Source organism: Bison bison, unplaced genomic scaffold (assembly GCF_000754665.1).
Source record: "Bison bison bison isolate TAMUID 2011002044 unplaced genomic scaffold, Bison_UMD1.0 scf7180017864322, whole genome shotgun sequence".
NCBI lineage: Eukaryota > Metazoa > Chordata > Mammalia > Artiodactyla > Bovidae > Bison > Bison bison.
Window position 1 is genome coordinate 6,642,811 of NW_011494894.1, and position 12,565 is coordinate 6,655,375.

The window sequence follows — 12,565 nt, forward strand, 5'->3', positions numbered from 1 at the left end:
AAAACAATGTATATAGTAAATCAAACAACACAAATATTAGAAGCAAATAAAAATGACTCACAGACGAAGAAACCTTTCAGCAAGAGCAATAGAATTGGTGACATAAAGTCTTAAACACTGTATATTAAAACTATCATTTCTTAAACAAAAAAGAAAATACCATGGGACACATTGAAATGACAATGCTGGAAAAATGTCTACCACTGATGACAGGCAAAGAGGTAACATTTTTTTCTAAGAGTTTTTATAAATCTGCAAAATACAAACATGTCTATAGAAAAAAACTGGATTAAAAGACACAGGAAAGAGGAATTATAGATGTTCAACAAAAATGGGGGAAAGTTCAGCTTTCCTGATAATCTCACAAATCTAAATATCATTTTATTTTATTAGAAAATTTTATTGGAGTATAGCTGATTTATAATGTATTAGTTTCAGGTCTACAGCAAAGTGAATCAGTTATAAATATACATATATCCATTTTTTTCTAGATTCTTTTCCCATATAGGTAATCGCAGGGTAAAGCTCCCTGTGCTATACAGTAGGTCTTTATTAGTTATCTATCTTATTAAACATCATTTTAAACTTATTTAATTGCCAGCTCAGGGTGAGAGATGGTCAGGTGATGGACCCTGTCAAGTAACCTGGAAGGAATGTTTAGTATTATCACTTCCTGGGAGGTATTTGGCTATATATTTCAGAAGGCTAAAAACCTCTGGTTATTTAGCCCAAGGATTCTTCTAGAATTCTGTCATTAGAAATTAGAAAGAGATGTGGACAACACTTTTTGCACAGGGATGTTCTTTACTTTCTATTTATGATACAAAAAACTGGAACTAAGTTAAATGAAAAATTGTACTGGAGTGGTGGATTATCATACATTGAGGGTTCTGAAAAATTCTGATTTTTGAAGAACTTAATGACATGCAAATGTTCACAACATAATTTTAAAATAAAAGTATAGAATTCAAAAGTGCATCCTCGAGAACTTAGCTCTAGAATTTAGGGTAGGGTATTTCAACTGGAATCTTTACTTGCATTTTTAATACTTCCTTTTTTCTATAATAAAATGCATCACTTCCATAATAAAAGAATAGTGTATGTGGGTCTATGTATTTAAGGTAGTCATTTGATATGTTTTTTAAGACATTAATCACACTTTGGAAATTAGAAGTGGATTTTTTTATATTTCCACAAGTATTTTTCTTCTGTTTTGAAACATATACCCTTCTCTCTCTTTCCAAACTCGTTCTGCTTTCTCCAAGAAACACAGTCATATATGCAGTTCTTTACACTTATCTCGACTCCCCATTTTTTTCTTTAAGAGAGAGAGGAGTATATTTAAGTTTGGCTTTGATTTCTACAAGTTGGTTAGAAGAGTTTAAGATTTGACTTTGCTAAAAATGAAAAGATGTTAGTGACAGAACCATGCTTTGTTGCCTACGTAGCAGAAATGCTAACAACTCCATCAGATAGAAGATTTCTAAATAAACCTGTGCCTGAATTAAAGTGATATTTCCAAATGGTTAAAGAGTTAAAAGGATGTGGGAAAAACTGAAGGGAAGAATCAGGTGGTAACCTGGGATGAAGAGGAAGTACTGAATAGACACTCACATGAAGAGTTCACATCATACAGAAATCAGATAATCCTCGCTAGAGCATCTTGTAAACATATTGTGTTGATTTTTGTTAATTTCTCTAACACATAGGAAAAACTGAAAGATTTTTGGAAAATACAGAGGTAAAAATGATTGTCAATAATCCTACCATCTATTAAGTGGAATTACTTCTGATTTCTATTCTCTTTCTCTCTCTGCAGCCTCCATCCTTATTAAAGATATCTGTTTAATACTCCAAATAAAATTTTGTATCACAATTACTTTTCAGAATTAAGTCTCTGGAAAGAACTCGGGTGTTTACACCCCAGTACAAATTCCTCTCCAATCTATTCCCTGAGAGTTCCAGTGCAATGGCTGGCTCTCCTGGTGGACAGCTGCCCATACACTCAGTCTAAAGTGAAGTCTGCCTATTGACAAGACCTATGTAGGCAGATGCAACTTTCATTGCTTCTTTCTTAAATATGAAACAAAGATTTATTTAACAAGTATTTATTAAATACCCACAAGATGCTGGGCACAATTCTTGATGCAACAGTGATAAAAAAAAAAAAAAAAAAAGACCAAAATTCCTTGGTGCTTATATTCTAGTGATAGAAGAGGGGAAAAAGGTAAGGGAGTCATCCCATATTTTGGAGATTGATATGTACTATTGACAAAAAGAGTTGGGTGGTCAAATGGTGACATTTGAGACCCTAGAGAATAATAAATTTCCTATTTAAAAAGAGTGTATTAGATGCCAAGAAAGGTTAGTGAATGATTACATACCTAGACATACCTGTGTGAGACTCTGGATGTGAGATCATGAAGTTTCCAGCCAGTGGGGGCAAGACTACAGGGGTAGGAGAGTGGTCACATACAAATGGGTAGATCCAGACTGATATCAAACTTTTTAAACAATAACAGTGATGCTAAAAGAATATCTTTGAAGTATGAGGGAAATTATTTTCAATTGAGAACAGATTGTTCAACCAAACGGTCATTCCAATAATAAAACATATTCAAATATATCAGTATAATGAACATCTATGTCCTATGCACCCTTCTTAGGAATTTACTTGAAGATGTGCTCCTCAACAGATTGAGGGTATAAACTAAGAAAGGGTACTGATGGAAAAATAAGTTTAGATGTATCCAATAGAGGAAATAAAAATAAGTACTGTACTAGGGTTCCCCAGAGAAACAGAATGAACAGGATATATATATATCCTAGAGAGAGATTTATTGTGAGGTATTGGCTCATGTGGTTATGGAGACTGAGATGTCCCATGAGCTGCTGTCTGCAAGTGGGAGACCCAGGAAAGCTGGTGATGTAGTCTGAAGGCCTAAGAACCAGGAACCCTGAGAGCAGGAGAAAATCAATGCCTCAACTCAAGCCCTCAGGTTGGGGGAGGGGCAATTCAACCTTCCTCTGCATTTTTGTTCTGTTTACGAGCTCAACAAATCGACTGATGGCCACCCACATTGTGGAGGACCAACCGCCTTACTGAAGCCACCATCTCAAATGCTAATATCTTCCAGAAACACCCTCCAAGGCAAACCCAGAAATAATGTTTAATTAGATATCTGGATGTCCCATGGCCCACTCAAGTGGACAATGTGAAATTAACGATCACAAGCATGTAGCGAAAAGGAGGGAGAAGACGTACATTGTAGGCCTGCTTCAGCAGAAAGCCAATAACTGATCTATTGCTAATGTTGATCAATCAAGAAATAACAGTATAAATCAAAGAATCGTGTTAACCATCTCCATCTTCAATGTTTATGATCTTGTCATAGACAAGACAAACTGGAAACTGTAGAGCAGGATCATCCCTGGAAGTCCAGTGGTTAAGACTTGGCCGTTTGTTGCAGTGGGTGAGGGTTCAATCCCTGGTCAGGGAGCTAAGATCTGCCAAAAAACTAAAACAGAGGCAATACCGTAACAAATTCAATAAAGACTTTAAAATGGTCTACATTACCAAAAAGTCAAAAAATGCAAACTCTAAAAAACAAACAAATAAGTGAAAAAACTATAGAGCAACGCTTAACCATCCAACTAGCTGTCAATAGTGAGGTGACAGGTGAAGATGGAGGATACAGGACGGGGATGAAGCAGAATCTCTGGACGTCATCTGGTTTAAAGTTAAGAAGATCGGAGAGAATTTCCAGGTTTCTGAACTAGAAGGGAGAGAAATTACAAGAAAATTTTATAGAGAGGGTGGGGTTCAGAAAAGGAAAGAGTGCCTTAGAGAGCATTTTCCCTGCCTGCCCACCACACTGATGCAAATAGAGAAAAGATAAAACACAGACATTTTTTGCTTGTATTTTAAATTTACACAATACTGTGAAAGCTAATTTATTAACATTTCATTCCGTCAGTCAATATTTTTTATGTGCTTATTATGTCTCAGGTACTACTGAACTGATGGAACAGTGAAGATAAAAAAAATTCTCTTCCAATGAGGATAAAAGTAATCGGCTTAGTGACTCACAGGTAGAATCTGATAAGGAGAGATGGGCTTGTAGTGATTAAATTCGATAAAGTGCTACAGGTTCTGTGACAGAAATACGTTCAGCGTCCAGAAAGGACATCAAGGAAGAGGTGGTCCTTTTGGCTTGTGGTAGTTAAATTCAAGAGCTATCTGATAGAGTGAGATTTCTGCTGCCTTGAAGAGGAGTTGACCTTTGTACCTTTGAAAATACAATTATTCTCTTGTGAGGCTAGCCTGAGGAAGTAATCTTAAATAAAGAAAAAGAATTAAGCAAAATAAACAAAGCAAAGCAAACAAACAGAAATCTGTTTGAAAAGTCAACTTTGAAAACATCCCACAGCACTTCTGCAGCAACCTTAAATTAATCACTAATATAGGATAACTCTTGAGTGAATACAATTTCTTCATCATTGTATTGCAGGTAATAATGCCTATTTTAAGGATTTTACAGTAAGAATCAGAAATAGAAATAATTCTTAGCATACTCTGTGAAGATTACTGGGATGACAATGGTGGTGATGAAAATTTGTGTTTAAGTCTTTCCACTGGTACAGAATATCACGAGTGAATCCAATACTCTACACAGACAACACTCCACGCGCAGGGAATCGCAGGTGTCCAGAAAGCCGAAGCTGGCATGTGCCCTAGAGACCAGCCTCTCTTTTCCTGTTTTATTGTGGAGGAAACTGAGACATACAGAAGTTTAATTATTGCCAGAGAAATCTGCCTGAAGCCTTAGAGCATTACATTTAAGACACTGAAAAGAGATTTGTGTACCTTGAGGCTGGAGTCACTGGTGAATTTGAGAGCCCTATGCTTTCCCTAAATTATTTAAGTAATGCGTCAGCAAAGGCCTGCTTACGAATCAGATGCAGTGCACTTCAAGAGTCTTCTCTCTACTCCTGAAATGAGTTATTAGCCCAGCTGGTTGTAGCACCCTTTGTTCTAGAAGCTGAAATCAGAATAACCAAAACCCACATCTGGGGCACAAACTGCTTGGATCACAGTGATGTTTTCCTCCTTTTTAGCATTACATATTGGTGTTAGGCCATTTCCTCCTAGGTGTCTATAATGTGCTATGCACTGCAAGTGGGCTTCCCAGGTGGCACAGTGGTAAACAATCCACCTGCCGATGCAGGATACAAAAGAGCCTTGGGTTCGATCCCTGGGTCAGGAAGATCCCCTGGAGAAGGAAATGGCAACCCACTCCAGTATTCTTGCCTGGAGAATCCCATGGACAGAGGAACCTGGTGGACTACAGTCCATGGGGTTGCAAAGAGTCAGCCATGACTGAGCAACTGAGCACCCATGCATGCACTGCAATTGGTAAGAGGTTCATGGAGACATTAGTGGTGGAGCCTGGTGGGCTGTCTTTGGGGTCGCAGAGTCAGACACGACTGAAGTGACTTAGCAGCAGCAGCAGAAACTGAAGAAAGGAAAACAGTGCAAAGCCTACTGTCACCTTTTATTTTGTCATATCTGACAAAGGAGGAGGAGGAGATTAATCACCATTAATACTAATTCGGGGTCTCTGTAACTCATGGGCATGGCCGCAATCTCTTCATTAGAGTATTATTTCATAAGTATGGATTTATGGGACGCATAAGGAAGCATTTCATAAGTATGGATCTACCACACACACCTTCTCTGCCTTTCTCTCACCGTGTGTCCCTTTCAAGAGGAATTCTGCCTCTTTCATCAATGTCTCCTTCCTGCAATGAGCTAGAAATATATGCATTTACATTCTTTGAACTTAAACTTCTTCAACACTAAATGTGGGATATTAATATCTTTGTTAGTGGTTTGCTAAGATAATTCAATTAGTTAATCTAAACAGTAAAAGCTCTTGGTCAAAAATTATATATATAAATATATATATATTACACACACACACATATATATGTAATACATGTGTGTAATATATATATGTATGTATATGTGTGTGTAATAAATACTACTTACCTGCTGACCCTGCTGTCTCTCTTTCTCTGCTTCCTTCCTCCCTGCCTTGTTTTCTCTGATTTTACCCTCCTTCCTCCCCCTCTCTCCTTTCTTTCCTCCACCTTCATGCTGCACAAATACACTGATCTGCTTCCAGCATTCTACAGTGATCACAGGTCACACAAGCCATAGTCCCTTGTCCCAAGAGTCCCAAGAGTCACCTACTCTTACGGTGCTGTCTCCTCCACTTTGTGGACTAGAAAAGAAGCATCCATTTAGAGGTTTGGACCAAGATACTTTCAACTCTAAAATTCTACAGTTCTTTTTGTGGCACCAAACCATCCAGTGTTTGTGGTAGATGTGTTTCTAGAGATGGTTTGATCTAGAAAATTTTAGCTTTGCAAATTGGTCTTTAAAAAGCTTCTGATCAAAATCACTCTTTCCCTTTAAAGAAGAGAGAATTAGAGAGCTGCAAAGGTTGGGAAGGACACACATTTCCCATGGTGATTTTTCACAGTGTTCCGAAGGCAAGAAACTAAGATTGATTTATATTTCTTCATTTTCTAAAGAGAAAGATGATGCTCCATGTGCTCTTTTTACTCACAGAGGTTTTGAGGTAGAAACAATTCTTTAAAAAGATATATGTCTTGAGGACAAACCTGGAAGTTTGATATAGCAAATTGTATTTGTACCAGATTTTCCTTTATTTTAAATTCCCATCAAACTACTCAATATAGTGCTGTGATATTTAGCATTTCACTTTTCTCTTCCTCCTGTGATTTGGAGGTCCAGAGATACAAAATGAAATGAACTAAAGAGGGAGAATTTCTTGAGCTAGACAAATATTTAATTAGGCTAGTACTACGTTTCTTTGCAGCCATTTCAGGGAAAGAACATAGACTCAAATGTATCACAAAAGCCAAAGAAATATCTTGAAGGAAATGAAAGAGGGTTAAAGGAGAGAAAGATAGAGAGGGAGGAGAGAAGGGGGACAGAGAAAGAGATGCTTGAAAATGGATTCTTTGCTAATCTCGCAGCTATAAAAATCCTGAGTCATAGATATCCAAGTTTTGTTTTGGGAGATTTTCAAACTCAAATAAAATATTATTTACCTTGTCCTCACAATGGGTGGCTTCTTAATTTATTGTTGAAACGACAGTATGGGTTTAGGGCTTGGATTAGACCACGGCTTTTTTTTTTTTAATTGAAGTATAGTTGATTTACAATGTCATGCTAGTTTCAGATGTACAGCACAGTGATACAGATGATATATGTACACATACATACACATATATGTATATTCTTTTTTCAGACTCTTTCCCCATATGGGTTATTACAAAATTTGAGTAGAGTTCCCTGTGCTATACAGAAGGTCCTTGTTGGTTATCTATTTTATATTCAGTAGTGCGTGTATGTTAATCTCATCCTCCTAATTTAGGCTATTGCTGTTTAAATGATGCAGCAAATACAGAGGCAGGGAAGGATAATAAGCAAAAAGTGCTGAATAATAAGAGGAGAAAGGGGGGGCAGGTGCTGAGGACAACCCACCTCACGCTAGTCTTTCTGGGGGGTCCTTTCTCTCTCAAATTCTCCAACCCCAGAATGAGCTACACGTCCTTCCTGAAAGAAGATGGTTTGTCACATCTCTGTCCAGGCATCCATGCTATCGGAATTAGCAGTCCAGATGAATGTGTATGGAGAATGTGTCTATACATACAACAGAATATTATTTAAGCCTAAGAAAGAAAGAAATCCTCACACATGCTACAACATGAATGAAGCTTGAGGACACTGTGCTGAGAGAAATAAGGACAAATATTGTGACATTCCACTTATCTGAGGTACCTAGAGTAGTCAGACTCATCGAGACAGAAAGTATTGATAGAATGGTGGCCACCGGTGGCTGCAGGGAGGAAGAAACGTGGAGTTACTGTTTAGTGGGTACAGAGGTTCAGTGTGGGAAGACAAAGACGTTTTGGAGGTGGATGGTGGCAATGACTGTACAACAATGTGAATGTACTTAATACCATGGAACTGTAGACTTTAAAATTGTTAAAAGAGTAATTTTGGGGGGCCATGCTGTGTGGTATGTAGGATCTTAGTTCCCCAAGCAGGGATTGAACCCACACCCCTCTCCAGTGGAAGCACAGGGTCTTAATCACTGGACTACCAGGGAAGTCCCAGTAGAAAATCGTATGTGTTATGTGTGTTTTACCACCACCACTGCCAACTCCACAACGATAATAATAAAATTACCTGTCCTGGCCAGAAAGAGCAGCAATGGAGAAAATGGCTTTAGAAAAACTAAGCTGCCTTAGATGAACTAACACAGGGAAATGGAGTAATTTTTACAGTAAAGGGTTCCTGCTGTCTCAGATATTAAGTTGACTCATTCCACAAAAACTCTGTAGGTCAAATAACATCAGGAAACCAAGGCTCAGTGGTCACTATCTTGCCTATTCTTACAGTCTATTCTTCGTCATGACATAAAGAACTTGATGCCAAGCCTGTCTGTGACAAAGCCTATCTTCTCTTCTACACCATATTTTCTTTAAAGGGCCAGTTTTCACTGAGTTTGAAATACTCATAACTCCAGACAGAGGAACATCTAAGAAAAAGCAGATACTACTCAGCTGTGGGAAGAGAAAGCAGGAAGAAATGGTCCCTAAAACAAAAAAGAGAGATGGATGAGCTAGCACAGGATAAGAAAGTGAAGTGTTAGTCACTCTGTCATGTCTGACTCTTTGTGACCCCATGGACTTTAGCTCGCCAGGCTCCTCTGGCGAGGAGGCTCCTCCATAGAATTCTCCAGGCACAAATACTGGAGTGGGTAGCCATTCCCTTCTCAAGGGGATCATCCCAACCCAAGGACTGGACCCAGACCTCCCACACTGCAGGCAGATTCTTTACCATTTGAGCCACCAGGGAAGCTCAAGGATAAGAAAGTTTCTGTTAACTTCCATAGATCATTTTGGGTTTCTTTGACTTCTGAATTTGAAAGCTCAGTAGCAGATATGCCTAATTTATTCCTAAACTGGCAAAAGGTGAAGCCTTTTCTGCCAGCCTTTTCTGGACGTTCTAATGATAATGGAGCATTTGGCATTAGTTCTGAGTTTTAATAGAAAAGTGATCTAATTGAAATAAAGATAGGATAGCTCAAAACTGTGCTAAAAACTTAAGGATAAGGGCATCATCTTAATAGCATCAGCTATCTTTCTGATCATCTTCATGAAAATGAGCCAAATGTTCTAAGATAGATGAAGCCCTGGAATGAGGTTTGATTTGTCATTAGCTGCTTTCAATTGTGTCACTTTGGACTCCTCTCTTAACATTTTTGAGCTTCAGTTTCCTAACACATAAAATGGGAATAATAATGCCCACTGTATAAGATTATTGAAGAACTGAATTACATTAAAGAAGAAGGTGTATATTAGAGTGCCTGGCATGGCACACTTTAATTTAATATGAAGTTGTTGGTAATACACTACAAAAAAGATGCTTTTTTATTTTTGGCCACCTCATCATTTTGGCACACAGGTTTTCTCTAGTTGGCATGAGGGTTCTAATGGGCACAGGCTTAGTTGCCCCGTGGCATGTGGAGAGATCTTAGTTCCCTGACCAGGGGTTGAATGCACACCCTCTGCACTGCAAAGCAAATTCTTAACCACTGGACCACTAGGGAAGTCCCAAGATGCTTTATTTTTCATGTAACTGGTTTCCTGTGAAACAACAAGGGCAAGCAAGTTCAGGGCTATCTAGATCTCAAATAAAGTTACTGATAAGGAAGGGAAATGTTGAATAAAAAAAAAAAAATCTTTCCATGTTTTGGAGTGAAAAGGTAACAGGAATAATATTAATACTAGATGGAGAACCAGTGAATGAAATAAGATGGTGCCCTTGTCGTCAAAGCACACTTCAGGCTTTTTTTTTTTTAATCTCCCTACCTCACATCTTTAGGAAAACTAATGGATCTTAGCTAGTCATATTTATAAGAGAAATAGTTCATAGTACCAATATTTTATTTACTAGCATTCTGCACACATAAAACGGGAAATAATTCACTTGGCTGAAGCCAGCAGGTAGGTGGCCAGATTTAGAACACATCTGCTGAAAGTGAGATTAATAATTAAAGTTTTTAAGCTACAGTTATTGCCTTCAATGGTGTGAAAATTCTCTGAGTAACTGGTCTTTATGGTCTCTCATCAGTTGCTTGTCAGTAAATAAGGGTGGTTTAAAAAACTAGTTTTGAACTCCTGGTCAGAGCTCATCCATCAGTGTCACTTGGCTGGAGTGAGCTGAGGAGTGGAAAAGTTGATGCCTTTTTTCTTTCTATTAAAATGTTCTATATTGGTGTTCCTAACTGGTACGTGACCATTAAAATGGGAAGAATCACAGATTCTGCCCAGTACTGACAGGCAGTGTCCCAAATCACTAATTATCCATCCTATTTCATGGAGTTGGAATCACGGTTGGGTAGCAAAATTATACGAAACTTGCAGAGATAGGAGAGGATGGATGTCTAGATCCATAAATGCATAGCCATTTGCATGCTTACAATCATAGAAATCATGAACTGAAAATAGGCCTTATTTTGTTGGCCTCCTGGGAAAAAAAAGTAATGCTGCAGAGTATTGAAATTGTGAGGCAAAGCCAGCATTTTTAAGAAAGAGAAAGCAGCTAACAGCCCTGTTTATCAATACAAAAGTTTAGACACTTTGGACCTGTGTTAGAAAGTACATTAACATTCCTAAAAGATAAAGCAGCAGAATATTTTTTCTCCTTCTTCAATGAACATTTAGTATTGGTGCCAGTTATGGGGAGGACTATAGAAGAGGCAAATGTCTGTCACTATGGAATATTGGTTTGCAATTTGTTTGTTGGTAACACAGCACTGACTATGTCTTACGAAATGTCTACTTGCTTCCAGTTTTGACTTTCATACTTCCATACTCTAGGAGTCGTACGGAGGGAACAAAACAAGCAAGAAGTCAAAAAAACTGCGGGCATTTTTTTCCTGACACCTAATTTTAACAAGTCAAAGTGTTCCTGACAAAACCAGCCCCTCTCTTTTCCTCTCACTCTCTAACTGCTTCAGTCCGGAGGCTGATGGTAACAGTTCAGGACCTGAGTGGAGTGTGACATCTTAATTTGATCATCAAGTCATTTGGAATCTGCTCTCGGCCAAAATTCTAGTGATAATTTGGCTTGTGTTTAAAAGCCACTAAATAAGGAAATAATTTTGTCTACTTCTTATCCTCCCCCTTCGATTAAGTGGCTACTCAACCAGTGGTTTGCTCATCTGTTCAATTCTAAGACCCAAGAGCTACACCTTAACTCCACCTCTGTGAGATCTCCCCTTCCCTTTCTAGTTTATTTTACATTTAAACAGACTTCAGCAACACCCTTTTTAGTCTCTGAGGGAATTTGTGCTTTTAACTTGATGCCAAATGATGAAACTTAATGTCACCAGCTTTTTTTCTTTTTAATGTTAACTGCTCATTTCTTATTGTAGTTTGATATTGTTATTCAACTACTGTAAATAAATGCTAATTAACAAAATGTCAGTTGACTTTCAAAGCAGCTGCAGATGGCTTTTACTTTTCAAAAAACAGTTTCATCTTTATCAGCAACAGATGAAAACCCACCATATCTGACAACACAGTGATCCATTATGGTTCCAACATATGCATTTAAAATGAGGCTCAATACAATGTCTACTGAATGATATATTTTAATTGGTTTAATAATGACTAATGGGATTGTAATAAATGAGCCTCACTGGATGGATTCTAAATATAGTTAAAAGACATTTTTTAAAAAAGAGTCACAAAAGAAATGAAAGAATAGCAATGGGTATATGAACAGATTTACATAGAATTGCCTCATATTTTCCTCCTTTTGAGGTATTCTGTAATGAATGTATAGGCTCAAAAAGCAAAGGACCAAGAAGTTATCAGGGCCAAGTACATTTTTGCAGAACAAATAAGGAAACCCCGTCTCTAGACATTAAGAAGAACCTCATTAAATTAGAGAAATTTGGAAGTTAGCAGAGATTAACCTAAAGCTTGAAAACAAAGATTAGAGAATTATGACTGCCCTGACGTTGAACTCGAAGCCTACACCTCAGGAAACAAGTGATTCAGTCTCTTACTTGAAGGTCTGGGCGTATTCGGAGGCATGAACCAAGTAGGTTTCAGTTCAGTTCAGTTCAGTCGCTCAGTTGTGTCTGACTCTTTATGACCCCATGAATCGCAGCACGCCAGGCCTCCCTGTCCATCACCAACTCCCGGAGTTCACTCAGACTCATGTCCATCGAGTCAGTGATGCCATCCAGCCATCTCATCCTCTGTCGTCCCCTTCTCCTCCTGCCCCCAATCCCTCCCAGCATCAGTCTTTTCCAATGAGTCAACTCTTCGCATGAGGTGGCCAAAGTACTGGAGTTTCAGCTTTAGCATCATTCCTTCCAAAGAAATCCCAGGGCTGATCTCCTTCAGAATGGACTGGTTGGATCTCCTTGCAGTCCAAGGGCTGTCT